This window comes from Hibiscus syriacus, unplaced genomic scaffold (genome assembly GCF_006381635.1).
Source record: "Hibiscus syriacus cultivar Baekdansim isolate YM2019G1 unplaced genomic scaffold, ASM638163v2 tig00116971_pilon, whole genome shotgun sequence".
Lineage (NCBI taxonomy): Eukaryota > Viridiplantae > Streptophyta > Magnoliopsida > Malvales > Malvaceae > Hibiscus > Hibiscus syriacus.
The window spans coordinates 1748789-1764399 of record NW_024063495.1 but is presented as its reverse complement, the minus strand read 5'-3'; the positions used below and the strand labels follow the sequence as shown (position 1 = coordinate 1764399).

Below are 15611 nucleotides of genomic sequence, written 5' to 3'. Positions count from 1 at the left end.
AAGATAACTGACAAATTACCTCATAAATTATACTTTCATTACTTCTAAATAAGTCCATATAGCAATCTTGATTCAAAGTTGAAAACACCAGATTTATTTTAATCGAAGTAAAATCAATAGAAAATGAGGAAATCAAACTACAACTGCAGCAGCTAGAACAATCGTGCAAAGTCCAGGATCGAGGCTTTGGGTTTGCCCCTACTTTATTCAGATACACGTTGTTGGCTCTGTCGAGTCACGAAATAAGACTCTGGCAGGTTGTTGAATACCTCATCGACCAAACTCGACGGTACCCCGAAGGCAAGCTCCTTCGCCGCACTATCCATTTGCTTCACCACGTTGTCCTTACTGGCTATGAAGATCTTCGTGCTGTGGTAGAGTCCGAAGGCTATGAACCTTATGTGCTGGTTTTTGGATGCAAAATATGTGACTGGATGGCCTGGTGGAACTATAAATGCATCACCGGCCGACAATCAGAATCTCGATTTCGAGTATTCTCCGGCTCTCTTTTCCTCATCCTCTTCCATTTCACTTTGGGCCTTTTCATCTTCCTCTTCTCCTTGGTAGTTTCTTAGAAAGACTAGGGACAACCATTTCGACGTACCCGTTTCCTTCTGTGACAATGAGACAATGATGACGACTGTAGACTTTGTATTGTAGTGCGGCAAAAAGATTGATCCCTGCAAAAAGGAGAAAATATGGTTCTATTTAATCTTTTGATTAGCATGACCATGTGAATTGTAATGGAACTGATTTTGAGTTTACTTGGTTTAATTCGAATCCTACGATTGTGGCATCCACGTCCCGAAGTAGCTCGAATTCACGAGGGAAGGCTTCGAATAATTTTCCGTTTTGGTTGGAGTATTTAGGCTTTTGGGCAAATAAGTTAAAGGTGAATCCCTCTTCTTTCTCACTTGGCGTAGTGGCTCCTTGGCTCAATGTCCTTATCTGCTCTTGGCTGGCTCTATGGAACATTCCCTGCTGGCTTTGATTTGCTTGTAACAGCCTATCTAGCAGCTCACTTCGTGTCTATTACAAAGAAACAAGATTCAATCAATGAACCAACAAATTATCAGACAAAAAGAACTGATATTAGTAGAGAATAAAAATACATTGAGAACAGTCTCAAGAATATCAGGGTTGAAGTGTCGGTAAAATGACTGAGGATATTGTCCGCCAGGGAAGAATTCCTCGAATTTCCAGGGTTGTTAACAGGGCGGACGAGTACAGCTATGTTTAGCTTTTGGTGGTTGTCTTGGTTCACCAAATAAACCGTGCTTCCTGTTGGAACTCTGATTGCAACTTGTTAGACTATTGGTATGCGTATGGTTCTGGTTTATGCATGTGTGTATGCATTCACGTATATGTGCTTTAAACATGTGGTTAGTTTGTTACTAAGGCTGTTAAGTAGTTAGAGTGAATTTGTTGAGCCGTTATTGAGCTATTGTACACTTATAAATTGCTGCACATATAGATAATAAGAGATATACTTTTCCTTTGTAAACATCTATTCTCTCTACTTCTCATTATGGTATCTTTCGTCGGAAATTATGGGATTCATCTCTAAAGCTTTCGTTGCTTAGTCCTTTTTGGTTGTTCATGGAGTCCTCCAAGAGCTTTGCGCACAAGAAAGTGAATGTTGTTCTAGATTAAATGAACTTTCTGCTATGGAAACAACAGATCTTGCTTACTGTGCGAAGTCACAGGCTTGAACGGTTACTGACCGAGGACCTGAGGCTGCCACCGGAGACAATTCTTGATGATAATGGCGCGATAATTGTCAACAATGCCTTTGAAGAGTTTGTGGCCCAGGATAGCGCATTAGCATCCTGGCTCCTTTATACTATCACCCTTCACCTTTTACCCTAGTTTGTAGGAGCATACTCGGCTGTTGCGGTGTGGTGTACAGTACAACAGTTATTCTTCAGTAGGTCTACGACTGCAGCCATGGGCTTACATTGCAAGCTATAGTCACTGAAGAAAGGGAATAACGGCATGAGAGTCTACCTTACCCGTGTAAAGGAAGTATACGATGCGCTTGCTTCCTGTGGAAGCGCTGTTTCACATGTTGGTCACATAGCCAGCATCTTGAAGGGGTTGCTCAGAGAATACCAACCGTTTATGGCGGTTATTACGATGATGATGAAAGAAACTCTGTCTTTAAAGGATCTTTACACAGTGCTCTTGGATGCTGAAGCTCAACTAGCAGGCTTCGATGAATCGGTAAACTTGCTACCTATGAGTGCCAATGTCGTTGAACATGAGGCTGACTTTTCTGACAATGGTCAACATGACACCAAGAACTCACGATCGTCTTCAGGTAACCGGCTGGCTGGTCGTGGTCGAGGACAGACTTGAGTCCGGTGCCAATTATGTGGCAAACTAGGTCACCTCGTTGATCGTTGCTGGCACCGATTCGATGAAGATTTCATGTGTGTGACTTCTGACTCTCGTGCTCATAAAAATCAGTCTGCTAATAATCATTATTCAGTCGCTGAATCCCCCAGCTTGAGTTACGAGTGTTGCAAGGGACGCTCTCAATCGGCAGTAGGGTCGTCGTAAGCCAATCTGGTCTCCAAATCGACAGATCTTTGGGTAGTCAATTCGGGTGCAACACACCACGTGCTTTTGGACAATGCTGTTTACTTTGAGTTTCATGCAACAAATTGTTTCGTGCGTGACGAATCTACTAGAGAGGTCCTACTACGGGGAGAACAAAAGGATGGACTATATACATTTGCTTTTGGATGTGCACTTAAAGAATGACCACGTGCTGCTGCACATCTCGTAGCAACAGACGTGTCTCAAGCCCAGTCCGAGCTTTGGCACCGACGTCTAGGGCATCCTGCGCAGTATGCATTAGACAAAATAGCTAAGGAAATCAATGTAAAACTTGATTCTGAAATTAAAAAAGCCACAAACTTCCCTTTCCACATTTTTTTACTCAGTATAAAGTTCCTTTTGAGTTAGTTTTTTCATATTTATGGGGTACTCCACATGTGGCTTCTAATGGTTTTCGATACTATATATTGTTCGTAGATGCATGCACTCGGTTTACATGGGTTTATTTCTTAAAAGATAAGGCACAAGCCCTACCAGCTTTTCAATTGTTTCACAAGCTTCCTCCAAATCAGTTTAGAGTGTCAATTAAAGCTGTTCAAACTGATTAGGGGGAGAATATCGACCGTTCTCTACATTGTTAGCTCGAGCTAGTGTAGTGCATCGCTTGTCCTATCCCCATACATCAGAACAGAACGGTGTCGTTGAGCGAAAACATCGTCACATAGTGGAACTCGGACTGGTTCTGCTGGCTCAGGCATCCCTGCCCATTCAGTATTGGTCGTATTCCATGGTAGCTTCTGTTCATCTTATTAATTGGTTACCTACTAAGGTTCTAGATGGAGTGTCACCCTTTGAGAAGCTATACAGCAAGAAACCTGAGTATTCTGAGCTGAAAGTGTTTGGGTGTCAATGCTTTCCACACTTAAGGCCATTTCAAAATCATAAGTTGGTGTTTCGTTCACAACCTTGTACGTATCTTGGCTTCAGCCCTAAGCATAAGGGTTATCAATGCCTTGCAAACAATGGAAGGGTTTATATATCACGCGATGTCATATTTAATGAGCTAGTGTTTCCGTTTGCAGGTAAAGACACTGGCGAGGTGCTCCATAGGACTCCAACGTGGCAGGCTCAAGAAATTCTAATTGTCTCTAATACCAAAAGATGGCATTAAGAGGTTGTTCCAGTCAATGTTGAAGATAGTGTAACTGAGGAGGTTGAAACGACTGCAGATCAAAATACAACAACAAGCGGTTGAAACTGCAGCAGATCAAATATAGCAACACGCGTCGTCTGAGGTTGTGGCTGAAATCACACCAGCCTTAGACACTGTTGAAGAGGTTGTGCATATTTTAGAAATAACCATGACCACCAGTTCTGATATTAATACTGTTGAATAAACTTAAATGTAATCCTTAATGTTTTTCTTTAAATTTAGAAGTTAATGGGAAAATAAAAGGTCTATGAGTTTTAGTAGGTGAAAGGCCAAGGGGTGATATAGGAGTTAATTGTCTTTTATGAGTTTTAATAGAATTTATTTTTTGTTTTTGGAAGAGTAGTACCTAGTGCCTATATAAAGGACCTTGTTGATTTCATTTAGATACAACAAAAAGAAATACAAAATCACTTGGAAAATAGTATAGTAGTTGTGGGTTATTTTGTTTTCTATTTTTTTCAAATTGGTATCAGAGCCAATGGCAAATGTGACGGGTCAAATGTCGCTACCACGACTAACGAAGGCGAACTACGAGAACTGGAGCATTCAAATGAAAGCTCTTCTCGGATCTTAAGATGCTTGGGAGGTGGTCGAAGAAGGTTTCGAAGAACCAACAACAACCACGGGATATACGGCAGCTCAAACCAAGGCGTTGAAAGAGGCGCGATCGAAGGATAAGGCGGCACTATACATGTTATTCCGAGCCGTTGACGAGTCGGGCTTTGAGAAGATTGCTGGTGCAGCTACTTCAAAAGAAGCGTGGGACATTTTAGGAAAAGTGTTCAAAGGAGCCGACCGAGTCAAGCAAGTGCGTCTTCAAACTCTTCGTGGCGAGTTGGAAAGCATAAAGATGAAGGAGTTAGAAAGTGTATCCGACTACATCACACGTGTACAAATCGTGGTGAACCAACTCAATCGTAATGGCGAAGCGTTAACCGAGGCACGAGTTGTGGAGAAGATTTTGAGATCATTAACCAACAATTTTGAGAATGTTGTGTGCGCAATAGAAGAGTCAAAAGACCTTGCGACACTCACAGACAACGAGCTTACTGGTTCACTCGAGGCACACGAACAACGTAAAAAGAAAAAGAAGGAGGAGACACTTGAGCAAGCACTTCAAACCAATGCGTTAATCAAAGACGAAAAGGTATTTTATTCTAAAAATTTTCGAGGTAAAGGTCGTGGCCGTGGAGGTCGTGGATATGGTCGCGGTGGTCAAGGTGACAGTCATGAAGGGTACTATAAGGAGAATGGACAGTCAAGCCAACCAAATTGGCGTGGAAGAGGACGCGGACGAGGAAGAGGCGGCCGATCAAATTATTCCAATATCGAGTGCTACAAGTGTTACAAGTATGGTCACTACGCGAAGGATTGCAACTCTGACAAATGTTATAACTGTGGTAAAGTGGGGCATTTTGCAAAAGATTGTCGAGCCGATAAAAAGGTGGAAGAAACAATCAACCTAGCCTTGGAAGATGAAGCGAATGAAGGCTTTCTCTTGATGGCTCAAAATGAATTCAACATCAACAATGACACTCTGTGGTACCTCGACTCGGGCGCAAGCAACCATATGTGTGGTCACAAGTACCTATTCAAAGAGATGAAAAAGATTGAAGATGGTCATGTGTCTTTTGGAGATGCATCAAAAGTGGAGGTCAAAGGCCGAGGTACGATTTGTTACTTACAAAAGGATGGCTTGATAGGGTCAATCCAAGATGTTTTTTATGTACCAGATCTCAAGACAAACATTTTGAGTATGGGGCAACTCACAGAGAAAGGTTACTCGGCACTTTTGAAAGATCGGATACTACACTTGAAGGACAAGCAAGGGCGTATAGTTGCTCGAGTCGAGATGGGCAAAAATCGGATGTACAAACTAAATTTGAGAAGCGTGCGAACTAAAAGAATGCGAGAAAAATTTGCGAATCGACGTAGAAGACAAAGCATCACTGTGGCATCTTCTCTTTGGTCACTTACATCATGGTGGTCTAAAAGAGTTAGCAAAGAAGAACATGGTGCACGGGCTGCCGGATATAGATTATGAGGGCAAATTTTGTGAAGAATGTGTGCTTGGCAAGCAATCGAGAACCTCGTTTCAAAAGAAGGCAGAATATCGAGCTAAACACCCTCTCAAGTTGATTCATACCGACATATGTGGACCAATCACCCCCGAATCTTTCAGCAGTAAAAGGTATTTCATTTCTTTTATCGATGATTTCTCACGAAAAACTTGGGTTCATTTTTTGAAAGAAAAATCCGAGGCATTTGAGGTGTTCAAAAAGTTCAAAGTGATGGTGGAGAAGGCAACTGGTAGACACATCAAAGCCGTACGATCCGATAGAGGTGGCGAGTATACTTCGACAGCTTTCATGGAGTATTGCAAGGAGCAAGGCATAAGGAGATTTTTAACTGCACCATACTCTCCTCAACAAAACGGTGTGGCCGAGAGGAAGAACCGGACCATTCTCGACATGGTTCGATCAATGCTCAAGAGCAAGAAGATGCCGAAGGAATTCTGGGCAGAAGCCGTGCAATGTGCCATCTATGTACAAAATCGATGTCCACATGTAAAGTTAGATGATCAAACACCACAAGAGACATGGAGCGGACAAAAGCCGACAGTTTCTCATCTCAAAGTGTTCGGTAGTGTTGCTTATGCACACGTACTGGATCAACGAAGAACGAAGCTCGAAGACAAAAGTAAAAAGTATATTTTTATTGGGTATGATGAGAAGACAAAAGGGTACAAGCTATTTGATCCGATAAGCAAGAAGGTGATGGTGAGTCGTGATGTGCGAATAAACGAAGCAAGTGAGTGGGACTGGAACAATTCGACAGAGGCTATCATCGAAGTTGGAGAATCATCAATCGTTTCACCAAAAAGCATACCAATAAACTCTGAAACTACCGATGATGAAGATGAACCAAGACAACCCAAAATACGAAGTTTACAAGATTTGTATGATTCGACAAATGAAGTAAACCTTGTATTTCTTTTGGTAGATGCTGAAAATATCAGCTTTGAAGAGGCGTTGCGAGACAAGAAGTGGCGAACTGCCATGAACGAGGAGATTGAAGCGATTGACCGTAACAACACATGGGAGCTAGCAGAATTGCCGAAAGGAAGTCAGCCTATTGGTGTGAAGGGTGTTCAAGAAAAAGATGAATGCTCAAGGCGAGATAGAACGATACAAAGCGCGACTTGTTGCGAAAGGATACAAGCAAAAGGCAGGAATCGACTATGACGAGGTGTTTGCTTCTGTTGCAAGAATGGAGACAATTCGATTACTCATTTCACAAGCTGCTCAATTCAAATGGCCGATATTTCAAATGGATGTCAAGTCGGCATTCTTGAATGGTGTGCTTGAAGAAGATATCTACATCGAACAACCACCCGGGTACGTAAAAGTCGAAGAAGATAAAAAGGTGTTAAAATTGAAGAAGGCTCTTTACGGGTTGAAGCAAGCACCACGGGCATGGAATACACGTATCGATACATATTTCATAGAGAACGGGTTCAAGAAATATCCCTACGAGCATGCCCTTTACGCAAAGAAGAATGGAGGTAACGTGTTATTTGTTGCTCTTTATGTTGATGATCTCATTTTTATGGGTAACAATGATGAGATGATAGAAGAGTTTAAGGGCACATTGACACGGGAATTTGAGATGACAGATTTGGGCTTAATGAAGTTTTTTCTTGGTTTGGAGGTTAGACAAGTAGAGACAGGTATTTTTGTATCGCATGAGACATATGCAAAAGAGATTTTGAAGAAATACAATATGGAAAATTGCAACACGGTATCAACACCAATGGAACCAGGTGCAAAATTATCAAAGTTCGATGGAGGGGAACGTGTCGATGCGAGTAGATACCGGAGTTTGGTAGGAAGCCTTCGATATCTCACATGCACAAGGCTGGATCTTTCGTTAAGTGTCGCATTGTAAGTCTTCATGGAGGAGCCGTTTATTCACATTGGAAGGCGTTGAGGCGAATCCTATGATACATCCAAGGAACAGTGTCACTCGGGTTGTTCTACTCGAAAGCAGAATATTACAAATTGGTTGGGTACTCGACAGCGATTGGTGCGAGACATAGACGATCGGAAAAGCACATCGGGATATGTGTTTTTTATGGGAGATATTGCGTTTACTTGGCTTTCAAAGAAGCAGCCGATCGTGACGCTCTCGACGTGAAGCAGATATGTGGCAGCATCTTGGTGTGTATGTCAGCGATATGGTTAGAAATTATTGCAAGATGGAGCTAAAGCAACTAGGTGTAACTGTGATTCATGTTGACAACAAATCAGCAATTGAGTTGGCAAAGAACCCGTGAACCATGAAAGAAGCAAACATCGATGTTCGTTTTCACTTTATCCGAGATCATGAGAAGGAAGGAAGTGTGGAATTGGTGCATGTGGCAAGTCAGGATCAAGTTGCGGATATCTTCACAAAACCGCTACCGAAAGTACTTCTTGACAAATGCAAGAAGATGATTGGCATGATGGATGGTAGAAACATTTAAGTTTAAGGGGGAGTTTTGTTGAATAAACTTAAATGTAATCCTTAATGTTTTTCTTTAAATTTAGAAGTTGGGAAAATAAAAGGTCTATTTTTAGTAGGTGAAAGGCCAAGGGATATAGGAGTTATTGTCTTTTATGAGTTTTAATAGAATTTATTTTTTGTTTTTGGAAGAGTAGTACCTAGTGCCTATATAAAGGACCTTGTTGATTTCATTTAGATACAACAAAAAGAAATACAAAATCACTTGGAAAATAGTATAGTAGTTGTGGGTTAATTTGTTTTCTATTTTTTTCAAATACGATTGTTGCTGATGAGCATGTTGGCACTGAAATAAATGTGTGTGATAATATGCCCAGTGATTGTGGAAACAATGTTGTAATCACGCTAAGGCAAAATTGTCACCCCATGGTGACTCGCAGCAAGCGTTGGATATTCAAACCCAAGTCATATTCCACCTACTTTGAAGATGAAATTCCTGCCTCGGTTCACGATGCACTGCAGTCTGACAACTGGACAGTAGCAATTCAAGCTGAACTTGATGTACTTATAAAAAATAATACATGGTCAGTTGTAAAACTTCCTGCAGGGTGTGTTCCAGTGGGCTGCAAGTGGTTATTCAAACTCAAGAGAAACCCCGATGGATCTGTTCATAGGTACAAAGCGCGGTTAGTTGCGAAGGGTTTCTCACATCAATAATGTGTTTCTTAATGGGGACTTAGAGGAAGACGTTCTCATGAAATAACCATCGGGGTTTGAGCAAATGTCTGAGGATGGAGCTCCTCTTGTCTGCAAGCTGCACAAGGCTCTCTATGGTCTTCGACAAGCATCCAGGAACTGTCATACCAAACTCAGAGACAACCTTGTTGAAATAGGATTTACTCTGTCCCGAGCAGATCCTTCATTGTTCATCAGCAAGGGGCATGGCAGTGACATTTATGTATTACTGTATGTTGATGATATCATTATTACTAGGCAATCACCATGCAAAATTCAAGAGGTAGTGCACTCGCTTAGAGAATGGTTCTCTCTCAAAGATTTAGGGTTGCTTAGTTACTTCTTGGGAATAGAAGTACATCGTTCAAATGGTACCATTGTTCTAAGTCAGAAAAATTTTATACTTGAACTTCTAGAAAAGGCAAGAATGAAAGGAGCAACTGGTTGTGGCACGCCAATGATCTTGGCTTCAAAGTTGTCAGCAAACGAGGGAGAATTATTAACGGATGCTACGGATTATCAGCATAGTAGGCTCGTTGCTGTATGCGTTCCATACACGACCTGACCTAGCTTATAGTGTTGGAAAAGTAGCTTAATACATGCATGCGCCACGTGAAGCGCATAATATTGCTGTCAAACGAATACTGAGATACTTGGCTGGTACTATTAACTATGGGTTGTTATTTCAACCAGTGGATGAGTGTTTGATGGTTGCTGCATTTGCTGACACAGATTGGGGCGCGAATGTTGATGATCGGAGATCTATCTCGGGTTATGGAGTGTTTGCAAGTACAATGTCTGGTTACTTGGAGTTCTAAAAAGCAAAAAACTGTGTCAAGATCAACCATGGAGGCTGAGTACAAGTGCGTAGCAGACACTGCAGCAGAAGTGACTTGGATAAGTGCTCTCCTTGCTGAACTTGGTCTTCAACAGCGATAAGAACCAATAATATGGTTTGATAACACAGGGGCAGTAGCAATGAGTGCTAACCTGTTGATCACGCTCAGCCCAAGCACATTGACATGAATGTCCATTTCGTTCGAGAAAAAGTTGATGCTGGTCTGTTGAAAGTAAATTACGTTCCAGCCGCATATCAGGTTGCAGACGGGTTCACCAAAGCGCTGTCTAAGACTGCCTTTGAAGAATTTCGTGAAAACGTATGTGTGGTGTCTATAGTCTAGTTGAAGAAGAAAAAAAGGAAAAAGTAGGGGGAATGTTAGACTATTGATATGCGTATGGTTCTGGTTTATGCATGTGTGTATGCATTCACGTGTATGTGCTTTAAACAGGTGGTTAGTTTGTTACTAAGGCTGTTAAGTAGTTAGAGTGAATTTGTTGAGCCGTTATTGAGCTATTGTACACTTATAAATTGATGCTCATATTGATAATAAGAGATATACTTTTCCTGTGTAAACTTCTATTCTCTCTACTTCTCATTACAACTCCAGCGACTAAATTGAAGGATTCTCTCTTCTTATCAGTCAAGAGCGTCAGTGTTCCTTTTCCTTCAAAAAAAATCACCATGATTAAGTGTTATATATGATGATAGAAAAGGATGAAAATTGGAAGATGTTAAAACGTATCTACCGTTTGTAACGACGTAAATTCTTTCAGCATCACAGTGGTGAGGGAGGACGAAAGTGTTGGGATTTGCTTCAAGAAAGGCAACTCGGTACTCGTTGTAGCGCGTAAGTATAAGATGCTTCTGAATAAACTTGTGGAGGACCCAGACACTGCCATAGTCTTCCTCGTATCGACCATACGCATATTTTCATCGAGGGAAAAAGAAAGGGTTGGAGATTCCATAATCCTCCTCCTTAGGGTCCTCCTCCTTGCGGAAAGGATCAGCGGCGGAGCAAAGCAAGCCAAAAGAAAGCAGCAGAGAGAAGAGCAAAAGAAGGAGAAAATACTTACTCGTCACCATGACTGTACTTTGAGCTGTGTGGTCAAAATCGAGCAAAGATGGGTAATGTATTTATCTTGAAGTTGTCTGTTGCATTTACTTCGTTTGGCTTGAAGTTATGTGCTGCATTTATTTGGCTGGCTCCCGAGTTTGGACAGTTCGAGTGAGCAAAGACTACGTCTTTTTAATGATGGAAATTTAGGAAGACGGATAATATATTTAAATGAGCGAAAGGGAAAGCTTTGTAGCTTATTTTTCTTTGGTTTAAGCTTTTCTGGTGCATTTATTTAACCTGTTGTAAACTACTTATTTGACCACTTTTATTTGAGTTTTATAAATCTATGATCACTAAAACATAAACAAAAACAAAATTGGGTAATTTGTTTAACACGCCATGTAATATTAATATTAATTACTTCAATATTTTTAATAGGATAACTTACTTATGGGGTTGATGTCATATAACCACCATTTTTTTAACTTTGTTAATTATTTAAATGGTTTCAATGAAGTTATGATAGAAATTTAGTAAACAAGTAATATGTTTAAAGAAGGTGAAAGGTAAAGCGTTGTAGTTTATTTATCTTTTGTCTAAGCTTTTTCGGTGCATTTATTTATTGATAGACTATACTAATAATCACTAAACTTTGAGTAAATTTTTGTTTGTCTGTTAGCATTAAGATTTTGTGTTCGTCCCTGGTAGTAGATGAATAAGTCTTGGATTTTGTTACCTTGAAACTTTTATGGTTGAAATTGATGCTATGCCGTATTCGTATATAGTTTAGGTAAAGCTTGATATATGTTGAAACATGTTTGAATTGCGGTTTTAACCATTTGAAGTTTATGATATCAATATCATAACAAGGGTATCGATAGTATAGGCTTAATTGGAAATTTTAAAGTAATATTTGTTATTAGTGTAGCATTGAGTATCAATCTATCATGGTGATATCGACACCCCCATTAGATGAATTCAAATCTCATAACCTTGAATTGGTACCAGTACTATGAATTAATATCGATATTATACTTGTATAGTATTGAAACCAGGTCAAAGTATCAATATCAGATTAAGCTTTAAACTTTGAAGAAATAATTCAGTATTGATATCGTTCATCTAGTATTGGTATGTTTCTAAGGCAATATTGATATTGTTCATACAATATGAAAGATAAATTTTGTTTTTTCAACCCAATTTGTTCTATCCGCAAACGCAAGGATTCAAACTCCTGACCTTGCTTAAGGAATCTGGTGTCTTATCCCACTAGACCAACTTAATGGGACAAATTTTAAGGATAAATTTTGTTAATGGGACATAATTATAACATTTTAAATATTCAACTTGATAGTTTTCTGATTCTGATGATTATAAAATATTTTATTGATTCTTTTGTCTTATATCTCATTTATTTTAAATCGTCATATTAAACAAAAATTTATTCTAAAAATTTAACAACAATTGAAAGTTTGATATTCCGTGTCCATATTAAATAATATTATTTAGGATGATTAGCATTAGCAACCCGTCATAATATAACTCATAACCATTCGTTTGAAAGATTTTTTTAGTAAATTATATTTTGATACCCCAACTTATAACATGAAAAATCGTGAACTAATTGCCTTGTATGCACCTATATACATGCAAATGGCATGAACAAAGAAGTACATAGGGCTCGCAAATCCCAGATTCTAAACATTGCAATCTTAATTTCTGGTTTGAAACACCCGAAAAATGAAATCAAACTACAACTGCAGCAGCTAGAACAAACGTGTAAAGTCCAGGATGGATGATTTGGGGTTGCTCCTACTCTCTTCAGATCCACGTTGTTGCCTCTTTCGAGACACAAAGTAAGACTCGGGCCGGTTGTTGAATACCTCATTGACCAAACTCGACGGCACCCCAAAGGCAAGTTCCTTCCCTGCTATGAAGATCCTCGAGTTGTTCTGGTGGTAGATTCCGAAGGCTATGAACTTCAAGTGCTGGTGTTGGATGCAACATATGTGACTGGATGGCCTACTGGAACTATCAATGCGTCACCGGCCGACAATTGGACTCTCGATTTCGAATATTCTCCAGCTCTCTTTTTCTCCTCCTCTTCGATTTCCTCTTCCTCTTCTCTTTGGGAGCTTTGCCAAGAAAGATAAGGGCAGGCAGTGGCGGAACTCAACATTATTTGTTGAAGGGATCATTTTATAAAATGTATATATTAGTTAAAATATTTTACTACCTTCAACTCAAATGAAATTAAAAATTGAATACTTAATAACTTGATTAAAGTTTTTAACTCAAATAAATTGAACAACTAAAGACAAAAAATATTTTGTATCATGAAATGAGAAATAATAAAGGAAAATATATTTTCATTCATTTAAAAATAAATCAATAAAAAAAATTGAATGTTAAAACTTTTTAATAAATGATAATTAAATTTTAAATTACTAGTTTCCAAATTTTAAAATAGTATACATATATTTTTTGGATAACTAAATTTAGTAACTTATTATATACACTTTTTAAAGGGATCAACTTAAGAATTTAATATATAAAAATATATACCAATAATAAGTTAATTTAATGGGATGAGACACTAGATCCCTTAGCAAGATTAGGGACTCAAATCGGGATTTGTGAATGGAGCAACTTGGGTTGAGAGGGTCGCTCTCACCTTTACAGCACCTGATCTGAATTAATCGATTAATAAATTAGACACTAGTAATTATACCAAATATATATATTATTTAAAAAAAATTAGGGGGCCATGGCCCCCTCCAGTCCTTTAGTAGTTTCGCCTCTAAGGGCGGGTTCTTAATAACTCTCCAAAAGAGTTATCATATGAATCATTTTTATCTAGGTTTAGCTTGAACTTAAGAACTCTTAGAAGCATTTTAGGATCATTGTATCTACAATTACATGCATTTTGCATCATAAGCTATTTGGTTTATCTTGGGCTGATTTTTATTTTTATTACTGAAAAAGGTACGAAAATGTTGCAGCATTGGAGCAGAGACTGCAACAAGTGATGAGTCATCAGGTGCTTCGCAAAATGCTTCGGAATGGGAAAATTGGCTAGGACAACTGTTATTTCACCAATAAGCACCTATCGTGTGGAGCAATTTCATTGGAGATAGGATGGCTCCTTCCACCTATAAATAGGAGAGTCATTTATTCATTTGATGATCATATTTTCTACACACCACTCTCAAACACTCATAAAAACTCTCTCGTCTCTTTCCATGGTTGCTTAAGCCACTCAGTTGGGGAAGTGCTACAGCATCTGAGGAGAAGCTTTTGCTGAGTAGCATCGACAATCAACCTAGATCACTTTATTTACACCTGTCTTTTGCCTGAGATAGGGGAATATTAGGATAGTTTGAATTTGTTTTTATCTTGTGCATGATATTTGATATAAACTTAGTGTTTATTTTGGTATTTGTGATATGATGAATGTTTAAGTTTATGACTTTGTGGCTTGAGCTTTTGGATGATTAAAGAGATTTTATCATCAAATGCATGTCTATTCATATAGTATAAAAATATACATATCTATGTTCATGTTAATTTTGTTAGCCTTGGTATTGTGAGAAGAAATGTTGTGTATTGAGATATATGCTGCAAAGTATTTGGCATAGTTAATGGATTAATCGTTTGATCTAATGAGAGTTGATTCTGAATGATTAAGTAGAGTTAATCTATGTTGGATACATAGTGATGGAATTAAACACGTGGTTAAAGCATAAATTCCCTTTTATCATTCCAATCTATTTGATGGTTGATCTTGTGCTTTATTCAATGTTGTAGCATGACCTGATATTTTTATTATTGAGTTTACACTTTAAAAATCTGTTGCATGTCACTTTTAATCAACTTTTCTTATAACTCTTTTGTAAATTGATTTTTATCCCTATGGATACGATACTCGATGCTGTGAAGCATTTATTACTACTTGTGACAACATATACTTGCATTAGTATAGAGTGTAATTATAATTATCAAGTTTTTAGCGTCGTTGACGGGGAGAAACAGTTTGCATTAGAGTTTTTATTTACATCAACTAACCTTGTTTCTTTTTTTTATAGGTAATTTCTTTTTAGCTTATTGTTGTATGTCCGATAGCAATGACCTCGTGCCGTTAGATCCTAAAATCGAAATAACCTTTTTTCGTCGTCAAAGAGAATCCAACCATAATCGAGTTAATATGGTGATCAAGCACATGGTCACAATGCCCTACCACCATTACAACATGCTGAAGAAGGAGAATTGTCGCACAACATAGGAGCTAAGCAACAACTGTATATCAACATGGATGACCGCAATCGACCTATTAGAGAGCATGTTGTGCCTACGCTAGATGACTTACACCCTGAAACTGTGGGACTAGCCATCCAAGCTGTTAACTTTGAATTAAAACCGGTGATGTTTCAAATGTTACAATCTATAGGGTACTAGAGCAGCTCATTTACCAAATATCTGAGAGCACACCTTAAGGCATTCATAGAGGTGCGTGACATTTGCACAACATGGAGTTCCTGATGAATCTTTGAAGCTGAGGCTTTTCCCCTTATTCGATGCACAACAAAGCTAGAGCATGGCTCAATTCGCTGCCTCCGGGTGTAATAGCATCTTGGAATTAATTAGTACGAAAAATTATGATGCGTTTCAATATGCCTAATATGAATGTGAAGCTAAGAAAT

The 15611-nt window shown here is 38.9% G+C and overlaps 1 pseudogene; it reads right to left on the bottom strand.

Moving 5' to 3' along the window:
- Positions 1 to 203: 203 nt before the first annotated feature.
- Positions 204 to 10781, bottom strand: LOC120192107 (annotated as a pseudogene).
- Between the last annotated feature and the right edge of the window lie 4830 nt (positions 10782 to 15611).